The sequence below is a fragment of the Aulostomus chinensis genome, chromosome 11 (assembly GCF_037954235.1).
Source record: "Aulostomus chinensis isolate RoL2024-O1b breed Wild chromosome 11, RoL_Achi_v1.0, whole genome shotgun sequence".
Lineage (NCBI taxonomy): Eukaryota > Metazoa > Chordata > Actinopteri > Syngnathiformes > Aulostomidae > Aulostomus > Aulostomus chinensis.
This window is the reverse complement of record NC_141330.1, coordinates 19,912,640-19,925,000: the sequence shown is the minus strand read 5'-3', so window position 1 is coordinate 19,925,000 and position 12,361 is coordinate 19,912,640. Positions and strand designations below refer to the sequence as shown.

Below are 12,361 nucleotides of genomic sequence, written 5' to 3'. Positions count from 1 at the left end.
TTTCCCCTTCACCCCTCCTTCAGTGCAGTGTTCATTACAGGTGAACACCTCAAGTGTTTGTACAACCCATCACGATGCTGGGCTTGATTCTATCAGATCTCTCTGCAAATGGAACTCGTCAAATGGGGTCGTGAATGTGGTTAAGTAGCTTGACTCCTCCTCTAATAAGAAACTGTTCTCTACATCAAAGACTGAATATGTTTGCTTTTGACTTTTTTGAAAGGTTGTCATCAATTTCAGGGAGGAGAAAATAGTTCCTTTGAAATGTCTGACTCAGTGGTTTGGGGTCTATGCAAACTCTTGGCTTCCTGTTTGGTTTCTATTACTGAAAACTTCATACTAATACAGTTCCCATTATATTCCACTGGTGTGTTCATCCCATTTCTCTCCAGTTCCTTTAGTTCCTCCAAGGAGGTGCCATCATGTACTTTAGGAGTTTCACTGGTGGTACACTGTTGGGAGCACGGCAAACTCTTTTCAGCCCAGTAAAGATGTTGCCGTTTTTCTAGTCCACGCAAATTCCAGCATCCCCGGAATAGGATGTTCATAACCTAAAAATAGGTTTGAACTTATAACGATTTTTTTTCAACATTCAGAGCAGTCTCAGAACATTTGACATTTCAAAGTTGAGTTTAAACTCCCTACAGTTAACGACATCCACGAAAAGAAGTCAAAGACCAACATATTCACAGTCTGTGGTATAGAGCACAGTTTCTTATTGGAGGATTTGAGCTATTTAACCACACTTGCTACCCCATTGACTAGTTCCATTTGCAGAGAGAGCTGATGGAATCAAGCCCAGCATCATGATGGCATGTCTATGCTTGAGGTGTTTACCTGGAATGTACATTGCAGTTAAGGAGGGGTCAAGAGTCAACTAAGGAGGAAGCAAGAAAAGACAATCAGAAGAAACTCAAGATGCTTTGCATACTTTGCATCAAACTAGATGCCAGATGTTGTCATTCTGGAAAGTGAACACAGGATATTATGACTTGGATACGCTGAGAGCAATAGGAAAGCTGTCTCATGTCAAAATCTGTGGCTGCAGGAGCAGATCCATAAGACCTGAATCTGTCTTCCAACCAAAACACTGTGTTGGAGCCAGGGTGCTGTTGCTGCCCCACCCACACAAACACGGACTGTGGTACACACACCAGCAGAGGAGGTGGATGGTCAAACACACTGTCACCATCACCTCTGGTTATCAGACCCCAACAAACACATCCTATAAAAGTGTTTGCACTTATACGATTTTGGGCTCGTGCGTTTGGGACACATTTCTGCATCTCATGTAAGTCTCAACCACAAAAGTGAATTCAAAGAAAAAACCTCATTGGCTTTTAGTCAAGGGAACCCATGGTGACCTTAACTTCTGGGTTGGCCTACAAAATATAAGTCCTCTGTTTGGCAGCTCATGAAAAACCTGAAATAAAATAACAGCCTCATTGCCAATACAACCTATTCCAGCTATTTAAATCAGTATTGAGCTGACACCAGTTTGATGCACCCCTGCCTTACAGCTAGCAATCGAACAAAGCATGGACTTGCAGTAATCACAATGACTGTGTACTCCTGATGTGTGTCTGGCCTCAGACGTACAGGACGGGAGTACAGAAAGCTCTGCCGCTATCTGGATGTGTACCAGTGCTTGGTCTATCGTCATTCCTGCAAAGCGCAGTCAGCCTCAACGATGTCCCTTGGTTTCCCTCTGCATTGTCCCTGTTTACCACTGTTATGCTCATAATGTCCTCTGTCCGGCTCTGAGACAACATGTACTGGCTTACATTTACTGCTGTCCTTGATTTGCATTTTGCAGCAAAATTATCTTCTTTCCCACATGTCTTGCCAAAAGCTTTTAGCGTTTGTTCTTTATTCTTTCATGTGTTTAGCCACTAATTTTAAAGCAGTTCTTTTTGTCCCGATTTCGCTTGGTGGTCTCTTCAGTGCAGAGTTTCAGAGTCCCTTTGCTGTGTGTCCTTGCAGTATTTAACTGTTCTCCCTCGACAATGCTTCAGCTCTACATAACTGCCCTGGCAAGTCTATCCCTCAATGCAGAGCTATTGGTCCTTCATTCATGAGTCTCCAATGCATCTCCTATGAGCTAGAACAGCGTGACTCATTTGCGTCCTCATCGGGACAAACAGTGAAAACCTCTGTCAAAACCTTGTCTGAGTCTGAATTCAGCACTGACCGGGGTTTCAGTCCATTCAACCCATTTTTGATGATCACACTTTGTAAAAGCAGAAAAGCACTCGAGAAACACTTTCCCTACAGCAACATAATGTTAACGTTCACTGGTTAAATACTCACGTTCACACGCACGTTCTATGTGGAAAATGCTTATCAAGCTCAGCACTCTGTTCAGCCTCCATCCAAATCTACGTTCAACTTATTTGATAACAGGATAAACAAATATGCAAAGCACACCTATTAAATTATAATAGCATCGATCCCCATGCAGCAGACATGAGAAGCCAGTTTCTCCATGAAGAGCAGCCACTATCGTCATGTCAATCTCCTGACGTGGAAGCCTTGTTTCTAACAACATGGGCGAACATGGGGGCCACGATAATATCTGCCTATCATCCGTTATCTTATTGGCCATAATAATCATCATTTCAGTGAATCAAGGTTTATTCCTTCATTTTTGCATGCGGTTGTTTATAATGAAGCAATGATGAGAAATGGGCTCTTTCAAATTCGCTTTATGTGCGCTTGATAAAATAAAAATTGGAAAGTATCAGCTATTGGCCCAACCACTTGTAAAATATCAGCATACATTGATATTGATAATTCAATATTATATCACGCATCCCAAGATAACATCTGGCAACCTGCCACCCTGAATTGGGTTTGGAGTTAGAAACAACGTTAAAGGAATTTGTAAAACTGCTCAACACTGCGCACATCATGAATTTTCTACGAGACAATATGAGTTGTTTTTAGTTACAATAAATTCACAGGGGAAGCCGCAGCTCTGGGATCCAAGGGGGGTGGGGGGGGGGTCATCTTGTACCTCAACTGCAGCCTGCAAATTGGGTCAACAATGACCCTTTTTTGCTGTAAACTCTGCTGAAATTTAGTCCAACAATAATCACATTCTATTTACTGGAAATGAAGTGAGATTGTACGGTAATGGGATGTAGTGGGTAGGAGCAATATTTACAGCATTTATACGACTAAACTCTGTAGTTTTATGTGCGCACACCAGGAGAGAGGGATCTGTGAGAAAGCCTGGAGACTTTGAAGCTCTTGAGTTTGTATTTGTTTGAGTCTCAGAGAGCATTTGGTGTTCTTGTGCGGCCCACATGCCAATCTCTGACTTCCCTGCAGTGAGTGTGGCTTGTGAACCATCTTCTCCTCATTGGTCCCACACTGGCAGCAGGGGCGTGTCTGTGCTCTGCCGGTGGCTGACATGGTGCAGTGCAGAGGGCCTTTCAGTAAGCGCTCTCTGCCTCTCCTTTACATCTCCATACTGCTTTTTCATACTTGAGATTTGGAGGATGGGAGATGGGGATGGGAATGGAGATGGGGATGCCACACATGCTCATGCATGGACAGGCTGACATGACATGCAGACACTGACTGTGCGTGAGGGTGGTGAAACTAACTTTTTCCACAGCTGGTTTGCAGAATTTTACTGGACAATTACATTTGCAACAACAGAAGTGCTTCAAAGTTCAAAAATGATTGGAGGACAATGTAGTTTTATATGTCCTTGGACATTGCTGTATAAATTGTTATGCACCTACACATTGAAGTAATAATCACTCAAGTCTTTACATAAAAATCAACAACAAAGGAGTTTTTTTGTTATTTTTTTTAAATCTAGGAGTCTCTCGGTCCCAGCTCGGCTCTTGTTTCTCATTCACAACTCTCAGGCTCTCAACTCTCTTGTGTATTTTATTTCCCTTTGTCTCTCTCTGGCTCTTCCGTTGTCACAGGCATATCTTTATTATTTTTGTCTGACACTTCCAGGGGTTCTGACTACTGACAGCTTCTCTAATTTCCTAACAAAGAGGAGCTTATTGCCTCATATGGAAAAGGTGCTTCACCTGGAAATCCTGCTGCTTTGCTTCTCACTTGAGCTGTGATGGGAAGATTGCCAAGAATTGCAGTCTTTTACACTACAAAGGGTCAGGACACCAATAGGGAAAATTACTTTAACAGGTGAAAGTGCACAAGGGATATTTTTCACCCTCTTATTTTTTCTTTTGTCACTCAGTTATCAGTTCATCTGATGTCGACTCATCATACCTACGCTCACCAGTTTTTTTTTTTTTTTGTAAATGCACAAATTAAAGCAAAATTCATCCTCTGTATTTAACCCTCTGGGAGCTAAGAGCTGAGCGATTTATAGCACAATTATATGATGTAACAATGCAATCTTTGCCTTTATGAATGGATGTTGCATTGAAATGACCATACTGAACTCTTGTATCCCATAAAGCCATGCTATTTCCTGCATGCCTCTCTCCTCTCACTGGCCTCTGCTCAACCCCGCCCCCACATTCTTACTGTACAACAACTGCAAAAATGTAAACACTGCTGAAAACGACTTGGTGTGTAAATAGAAAAACAATGGTTCTATTAATTGTAGATGGATCACATTGAAAATATCAGATGAGCAGCAGAGCAGACCCATCTATGTATAATCCATAGACAGGTTCTAGCCAAAAGTGAAAGTACTTTGAACAGTCTCTACTTTTACAACCTCAACGCGAATCGCAAAACACAGACCATGGTCTTTGTTTTGCGATTCACTATGCATGCATGCCAAGGCTTCATCGAGTTTTTCCAAATGGTAAAATTCAAGACCAAAAATGAACAAACAGAAACCAGAACGGCCTTAATTTTTTTCCAAAATACAAACCAAGGAGTGTCATCACTTGTGTACGGTGTTTTTGCCTTTTTTGAAAAAGCTTGGACATAGTAACTCTTTAAATTGCATGACTGATGTGCTTTTTGCACTGTCAGGTGATACGGCCACGCATGTCTTTTCAAACAATATACTGCCATTTTCAAAAACACAAACACACATATCGCGTAGCCTAGTTTATTTTCTCAAACCAGTTGAAGAAAACACGTTGAATTTGCATTTCCTTTATGACATTCCCAAAGGTTTGCTTCAAAATTAAATGGAATCAAAAGACATGCGTACAATTTCTGGTTTGATTCAATACTGTTCCACCTTATTTCCCCCCTTTGTTTGCCGTTTTCCTCCTTTTTGTGTGCAAATTTAAAATAGATCCAATACAAACTAATCAATATCATCAAAATGTTTAAATTGGGATAATATATGTTGCATGGACACTAGAATCATTATACTTGTTTTGTATGTCTTAAAGCAAACAGTATTTCCGTGCTTTAGACAAAATTGAAAAAAATATTGGGATGTACTTTACATTTTGTATTGGGATGTAAAATGAATACTTATAATCAAGATATACATCGAAATACAAGCTAAAAATATTGCGTACTCAAGCGTTATCGCTCCGTCCTACTGGAGGAGTGGGCCGCCACGTACAGCGCCTGAGGACCAAATCTAGTTCTTTCTAGCAGCATCTCTGAAAGGAATATTTATCTTCCTAAAGCTGGGGGAAGCTGGACCACCCAAGACACCCACACAGGCATAGCGAGAACATGCAGACTCCTCACACAGATGACCTAAGAGACGTTTGGAGCTCAAATCTAGGAGCTTTTTGCTGTGAGGAACAAGTGCCTCCATCATCCAGTGCTGATATTATGATCCGCCTGTCCCTGAGTAACCTCCTCTGCTCTGGGTTTTTAATCACCTCCTTCCCCTCAATTTCCCACTCAGCTTCACCTACAGGTGATGAGCTCATCTCTGTGGTTGCCTTAGTCACCTAACAACACGTCTGAGAAGCCAGTAGATGCACAACACCAAGGACCTGAGAGTAAATCACCGGAACAAAAGCAGGGCGTCTATGGTTGTGATGTCATCGCAAAGCCAAGCTGAGCATGACAGGCATGGATGGCAACGACCTGTGTCCTCTAAAACCTGCGATGACTCATTGCAGCGAGAAGAGAAGAACGGACGGCTGTCATACAGCCCAGCACTAGATGTGGACATGTGACATGCAGTCAGGAAATGATGGAAGTTCCTGTTGACACTGAAGGCCGGCTAACGATGATGTAAGCAGCTGTTTATCAATGCATAAATACATGAGCACAAAACAAATCTTATGTACCAATAGACCAGGAAAATAGTTAATTGGTTCCTGCTTCACTATAACCTGAAGACAATACAATTAACCCATGATCCGCAGCTCCCCCCTACAGCCCGTCAGCATTACGTCAGAAATTATTGTCCATTTTCATTCACTCAAAAACAAATATTTGCTCTTTGGAAAATGTGTTTCTGTCAATCTTGCACTTCAGATCTGCCACAAACACAACGGCTCTTGCCATTATGACTGACACAGACAATATCTGCCTGTAAATAGATCTCTCAAATACCAAATTATTTTACAAACCTGTGTCGACCTCATCTGCAGTTTGACTTGAACCACAGAATCTGACGTGTACACGCTACTCCACATAGCTCTCATTTTGAACAAGCAAACACAAGCAGTCTAAATCAATACCTCTAAATCTCTGTCCTGGGTTACAACATGACACTGGTTCTTCACGTGTTGTGATCTTCTATTTAAATGAATCTGACAGACTGACTCTTGTTCAGTCTCCACCACCTGACTTCAGTAAACAGCTCAAAGCCTTGAGGAACCAACACAGCAGATCACCTCACAGATGGATGTTCTGGCTAAGATGTTCTCAAGAGGACACGGGAGATCGTTTTTATAAAACAGCTCACTGTTAATAAATAGGGCTGTGCAATAAAAATCAATACCATAACAAAGTCACGATACTTAATCAACGTTAGAGCCCCTTGCGATACACTGAAAAATATCTTTTCAACATGATGTTATGGCGACTACATTTCACGGTTCAGCAACAGTGTACAACTGGGCAAATTTACAAATATCGCTCAAATAAAATGGAATGGAAATTCTAAAATTAAATAATTTCATCCACCATTAATATATTGTGATGTACATATACTAGGTGCTACGCTGCAAGTTGAATTTACAGGGCCATTTTGAAATTCGGTGAATCACGTAAAGTATCAAACTGTATTGCAATATATTGTGATAAAATTGTTTCGTGACATGTGCCCTAGTATTAATCATTTTTAGTTGGACTGAAATGACTTCTGTTTTGCTGCCAGTGTTAACGTGATGGGGAAAAAAACACACACACACTTTAGCTAAGACAGGGACATCTGTACATTTCTCTAATCTTTTCAGCAATGCTGAGGACAATTTTCCCCAAAAATGTATTTAAACAGACTTAATCTTGCATCTGCCAAACGCTAAAACAATTCTGTACCGCCGATGGATTTGTTTCATGATTCCAACAAGATTCGTGTTTTTTGCAGTTCTAATTTTAGCTGTAATTATTCTCTACATTTTTTCTGTAAAAGCTTTGCTACACAACTTCCGAAGCAACCGTGTCATTTCAAATAGGAAGGTTCACTTTGATCAACAGGAGCTGATATTCTTTCATTGTTCCAGCACCAATAAAAACGTGCCAGTTGTCACTGCACATTACATAACATTACGTCTGATTTGGCAGATCACAAGCGGGAGAAACGTGTGAAGAACAAACACAAGCCAAATTTCTCTTCACACGGAAAGAGCGGGAGAGCGTGGCTTAGTGAGCGGAAGCCAAGTTTATACCCACAGGAATTAACCGGTAACAAGTGTGACAGGATGGGTTAACTGCGCTGTGATCAGAATCACTCAGATCTCGGGCTGATTGGGTGGCACAGCTCAACAGACGATGTTTAGAAAGACAAAACATTGGGTCACAGTGTGAGGCACATAATGAACGAGATATTCCATCAAAGGCAGGTATGTGAAAACAGGTAATATTCAGAGAGGCTGCATGGCGTTTGTACTTAGCAAACCAGCTTCCACAACAATGAGGCGACCCACCAGTGAGAGGGTGGTCCGCTGCTTGTAAATGACTGCTGAGTACATCTGTGTAAGCATCTGTTTAACATATCATTAGATAAGAAATGCCACTTTAGTCTTCTCGACAAGTCTAAATCAACTGTAAGTGAGATCCCGCTTCTGTCACAATCATGTGTTAGTTTCCTTCAGTGTTATCATTATCCTCGCTAATATGCTGCTTAAATCAAATCATGTCCGTACCTCAAACAGAGCGCAATAAATCACATCAGTGTAGCAGATGTGGAAAAAAAAATATAGCTGTTAAACTTGTGCTTGCTATCTGATTGTGCTGTGTGTCTTTTAGCGGGACTAAAATTTTAATAAACTGAATTCTTAGCAAACTCAGTAGAGGGGTATGGCGTAGGCCAGGGAAGAGATGTTTCACACAGCAAAAAAATTGCATTTGTTTTTTTATATCAGGTTTGGCTGAGGTCGCGTTGGTGGAAGTATGAGTGCCCTGAAGGTGTGTGTAGATGTTGCACAAAGGATGTAGAATACACATTTAGCCTAGCTTGTACAGAGGCCTGTCTGGTATAGCTGAGAAACGTATCATGATACCATACTCCATTGCAGTCTACATTGATACTTACTGATCATTTTAAATGGCCCATTTCAATAAATGGAACTCAAAAAGGCTTGATTTCACCACTCCATCGAACAGAAATTTTCTCTGTAATGATGCACCTGAACAATAAACCTTTTTAATGTTTGCTTGTTCATCATATATGATGGAGGGATATGACTGGCTACTCATGAGCCAGGGACCAAGCAAACTAACATATTTAATGTGTATTGGTGGTGGTTTGCAATGAATTGTTGCAAAAATTCTTTGCAATACATATTGCTACTATTTTATTACCTGCTTGCACAGAGTTAATAAGGTCATTGTTAAATTATTGAGCATACAGTCACCTAAGATAACCTTCATGGCTGGTCTCTTGTCTATGATAAACCCATATATATATATATATATATATATATATATATATATATATATATATATATATATATATGTGTGTGTGTGTGTGTGTGTGTGTGTGTGTGTGTGTGTGTGTGTGTGTGTGTGTGTGTAACCATTCTGCCTCCACAAGATATGCCTGCAAAAAAAAAAAAAAACGAATCTGGTTCATGTAAGTGTGTTGAGGACACGAGGAACAGTCGGGGCTCAGAAGCAAAGTTGGTAATGTGACTATTAGGAACCACACCTGACTTGGGTGAGCAGTTGCAGGCCTACTGCAATGAACCACTGCCTGTCTGCCTGCCTGTCTGCAGCTGTGCTCGGGGAGGGGAGGGGGCATCACCAGGGGTAACGTTCCGCCTACATCACACGGTCGCACAAATCAAAGTCTATAAACAAGGTCGGACCGGGAAAGTTGCTCACAGACCCCGGTGCTGCTTCATGGGAGCGGACACGACGGTGGCAGTGGGGGGGTCTCTACGCTTGCTTCCACTGGCCCACTCGAGATGTGACACAGAGGGGCGCAGAAAAACACTCTCCAAATGTTCACCCACCCCCCCTTCTCGTCATCGACGTAACAACATGTCGGCGGACGACGGCCATGTTTTGCTGGTTATGTCGAAACGGGGAGGAGGAGGTAAAGTAGCCGCGGTCCTCTCTACCTTCTCCCGCCACGGTCACAAAGTGTACACGGGTGTGGAGAAGAAACCGTCCATTTACCAAGTTACTGGAATCACAGTGACGGTGGGCAGGTGGAGGTGGAGGCGGTGGCGGGGCAGGCAAAGTTCACGCGGTTAGACAAGTTAAATATGAAGGCAGAGGCGTGGGGAGCCACGCAGGAGGCGACGAGACAGGCTCTAACACACATGCAGCTTTAACTTGAGGACTTTTGAGGTGGTGACGAAGAGGAGGGGCCATGGCGACCTACAGAAAAACTGTTTATTCACGTCTTACCTGCCCACCGTTTTGGCGCGATGCTCAGGTAGCCTGCTACAATCCCAAAGCGACTGCGAGCCGAAGAAACCCTCCGAGTCCGTCTCACACACCGAGCTCCGAGAACCGGGCAGACAACAGGCGACAGGAGAGGAAAAATTGGCGATCACAAGGAGGATCTACGCCAAAAGCCACATGATCGTTGACGTCAGAGTACGTATTTGCATGCCGTACCGGAGCGCCGGTGTCCGTCCACAGCGGCTCCATGGCGTCGTAGCCTTGAAAAGTTCAGACACAGGCGGTGGAAAGTGAGGCAAGTCCGCGTCCAGACCAGAGGATGAAGGCTGGCAGCTCCAGGTACCCTGTTGGAATGAATGAAGTGACTTGTGTTGCTGTCAACTTGTGCCAGTCTCTGTTATTGAATATGAAATCATCGGAGGGGGCGTGTGTTTCCCCTCAAGCCCCGCCCACCCCCGTCCTCCGCTCTGGCTTGCCTGCATGTGAGCCGCTGCAGCGGTAGCTGATATGCTCCATTTATGCAGTGAAGACAGAGACACACACACACACACACACACAACACAACACAACACACCACACACAAACATCTGGGTCCACAAAGGTGATGTGAGGTCAACTGATCCACATTGGTGAGAGAGAGAAACCGCCCCGAAGAGACAATGATCTCACACTCGCCTACACGCACACACATTCACACACACAACAGTGACCTCCACTGGGCCCACTAAAGAACTGGGTTGTTGTGACCTTGCAAGCGTCACACCCCTGAAGATGCTTTGTCAAAACTCCCTACGATAGTTACATCAGGATCATCAGTAGATGACCATGTTGTTATTCTACAGTTTTCATGATGTTCATGGTTGTTCATTGAGGAGCACATCGTCCTCGTAGGGCTGGGCCTTATAGAATATAATGAAGATCATATGTTTGGTATTGATATGTATCATTATGTTTGCAATGCTATGGAAAATCACATGCCGAATAATAAAATTGATGTTTGTAAAAATGGTCATACTTGGTAATGATGTGTAACTAATTTTCACCTAAATTCTCAAACATTTTCTTGTGCGACGTCTGACTTACTATCAGCTTTTTGGGACTGATTTAGACAGTGAAATTGTATTTCACGTACAGTTCAATATTACAGTCGTTATTTGATATATATCTATATATTTACCAAAGATCTCAAATTTTGACTCATTTGACCAAAGCATAGATTTCCATTCCTTGTGTTTCTTGGCCCAAACTGATCTCTTCTATTTGTTGCTTCTACTTAGTAGTGGTTTCTTAGCAGCTTTTTCGACCATGAAGGCCTGATTGGCTCAGTCTCCTCCGAACAGTTGACGTAGAGATGTGTCTGTTACCAGAACTCTGTGTGACTTGTATCTGGGCTCTAATCTGAGGCACTGTTAACTTGCGATTTCTGAGGCTGGTGACTTGGATGAACTTATCCTCAGCAGGAGAGGAGACTTTTCCAGACTGACTGACCTTCAGTTGTTAAAGTAATGATGGACTGTCATTTATCTTTACAAAGCTGATTGGTTATTGCCATAACATGAATTCTAACAGTTACCAAATTGGGCTGTCAGTTGTGTACCAGCCTGACGATCTACACAACACAACTGATGGTCCCAACCCCATAACGAAGGCAAGAAATTCCAGAAATGAACCCTGACAAGACAAACCTGAGAAGTGAAAACCATTGCAGGTGACTACATCATGAGGCTCATGGAGAAAAGGCCAAGAATTTGCAGCGCTGTTAACAAAGGGTGACTATTTTGAGGAATCTAAAATGCAAGACGTTATTTCAGTTATTAAACTATTTTCTTTGCTACATAATTCCATATAGCTTGCTTCATAATTTGATGACTTCAGTATGTATCTACAATGTAGAAAGTAGTAAAAATAAAGAAAAAACATTGAATAAGAAGGTGTGTACATACAAACTATATATATATATATATATATATATATATATATTGTCCCTCTCACTCTTGTAGGGTGTTTCTGTGTCATCCTCTAGCTCGGGTCTTCCACCAGAGGCCATGCAGTATCCTAGCTGTTCCCAGGCCTGCGCTCTTCGAGGTACAGGTGTTGTTCCAGGTATCTGCTGGAGCCACTCTCCCAGTTTGGTGGTCACCACCCCAAGTGCTCCTACTACCACAAGACCACATTAGCCTTGACCTTCCACATCTGTTCTTGCTGTTCTTTCAACCCCTGGTACTTCTCAACCTTCTCATGTTCCTTCTTCCTGATGTTGGCATCAGCTGGTATCACCACATCTATCACCACTGCCCTCTTCTGCTGTTCGTCCACCACTACTCTGTCCGGTTGATTGGCCAGTAGCTGTTTATTAGTCTGGAAGCTGAAGTCCCACAGCACCTTAGCCCCATTGTTATCAACCACTTTTGGTGAT

The 12,361-nt window shown here is 42.5% G+C and overlaps 1 protein-coding gene across 3 annotated transcripts in view; it reads right to left on the bottom strand.

Moving 5' to 3' along the window:
* The window catches only part of zhx2a (zinc fingers and homeoboxes 2a), a 37,159-nt gene extending 26,808 nt beyond the window's left edge, over nucleotides 1-10,351 (bottom strand). For 2 of the 3 annotated variants that reach the window (XM_086218984.1, XM_086218986.1), the window contains exon 1: nucleotides 9,949-10,351. The gene's annotated coding sequence lies outside the window, so the exon portion shown is untranslated. The remainder of the gene's footprint in view (nucleotides 1-9,948) is intronic. The other variant, XM_086218985.1, reaches the window with a different exon arrangement.
* Nucleotides 10,352-12,361: the final 2,010 nt, after the last annotated feature.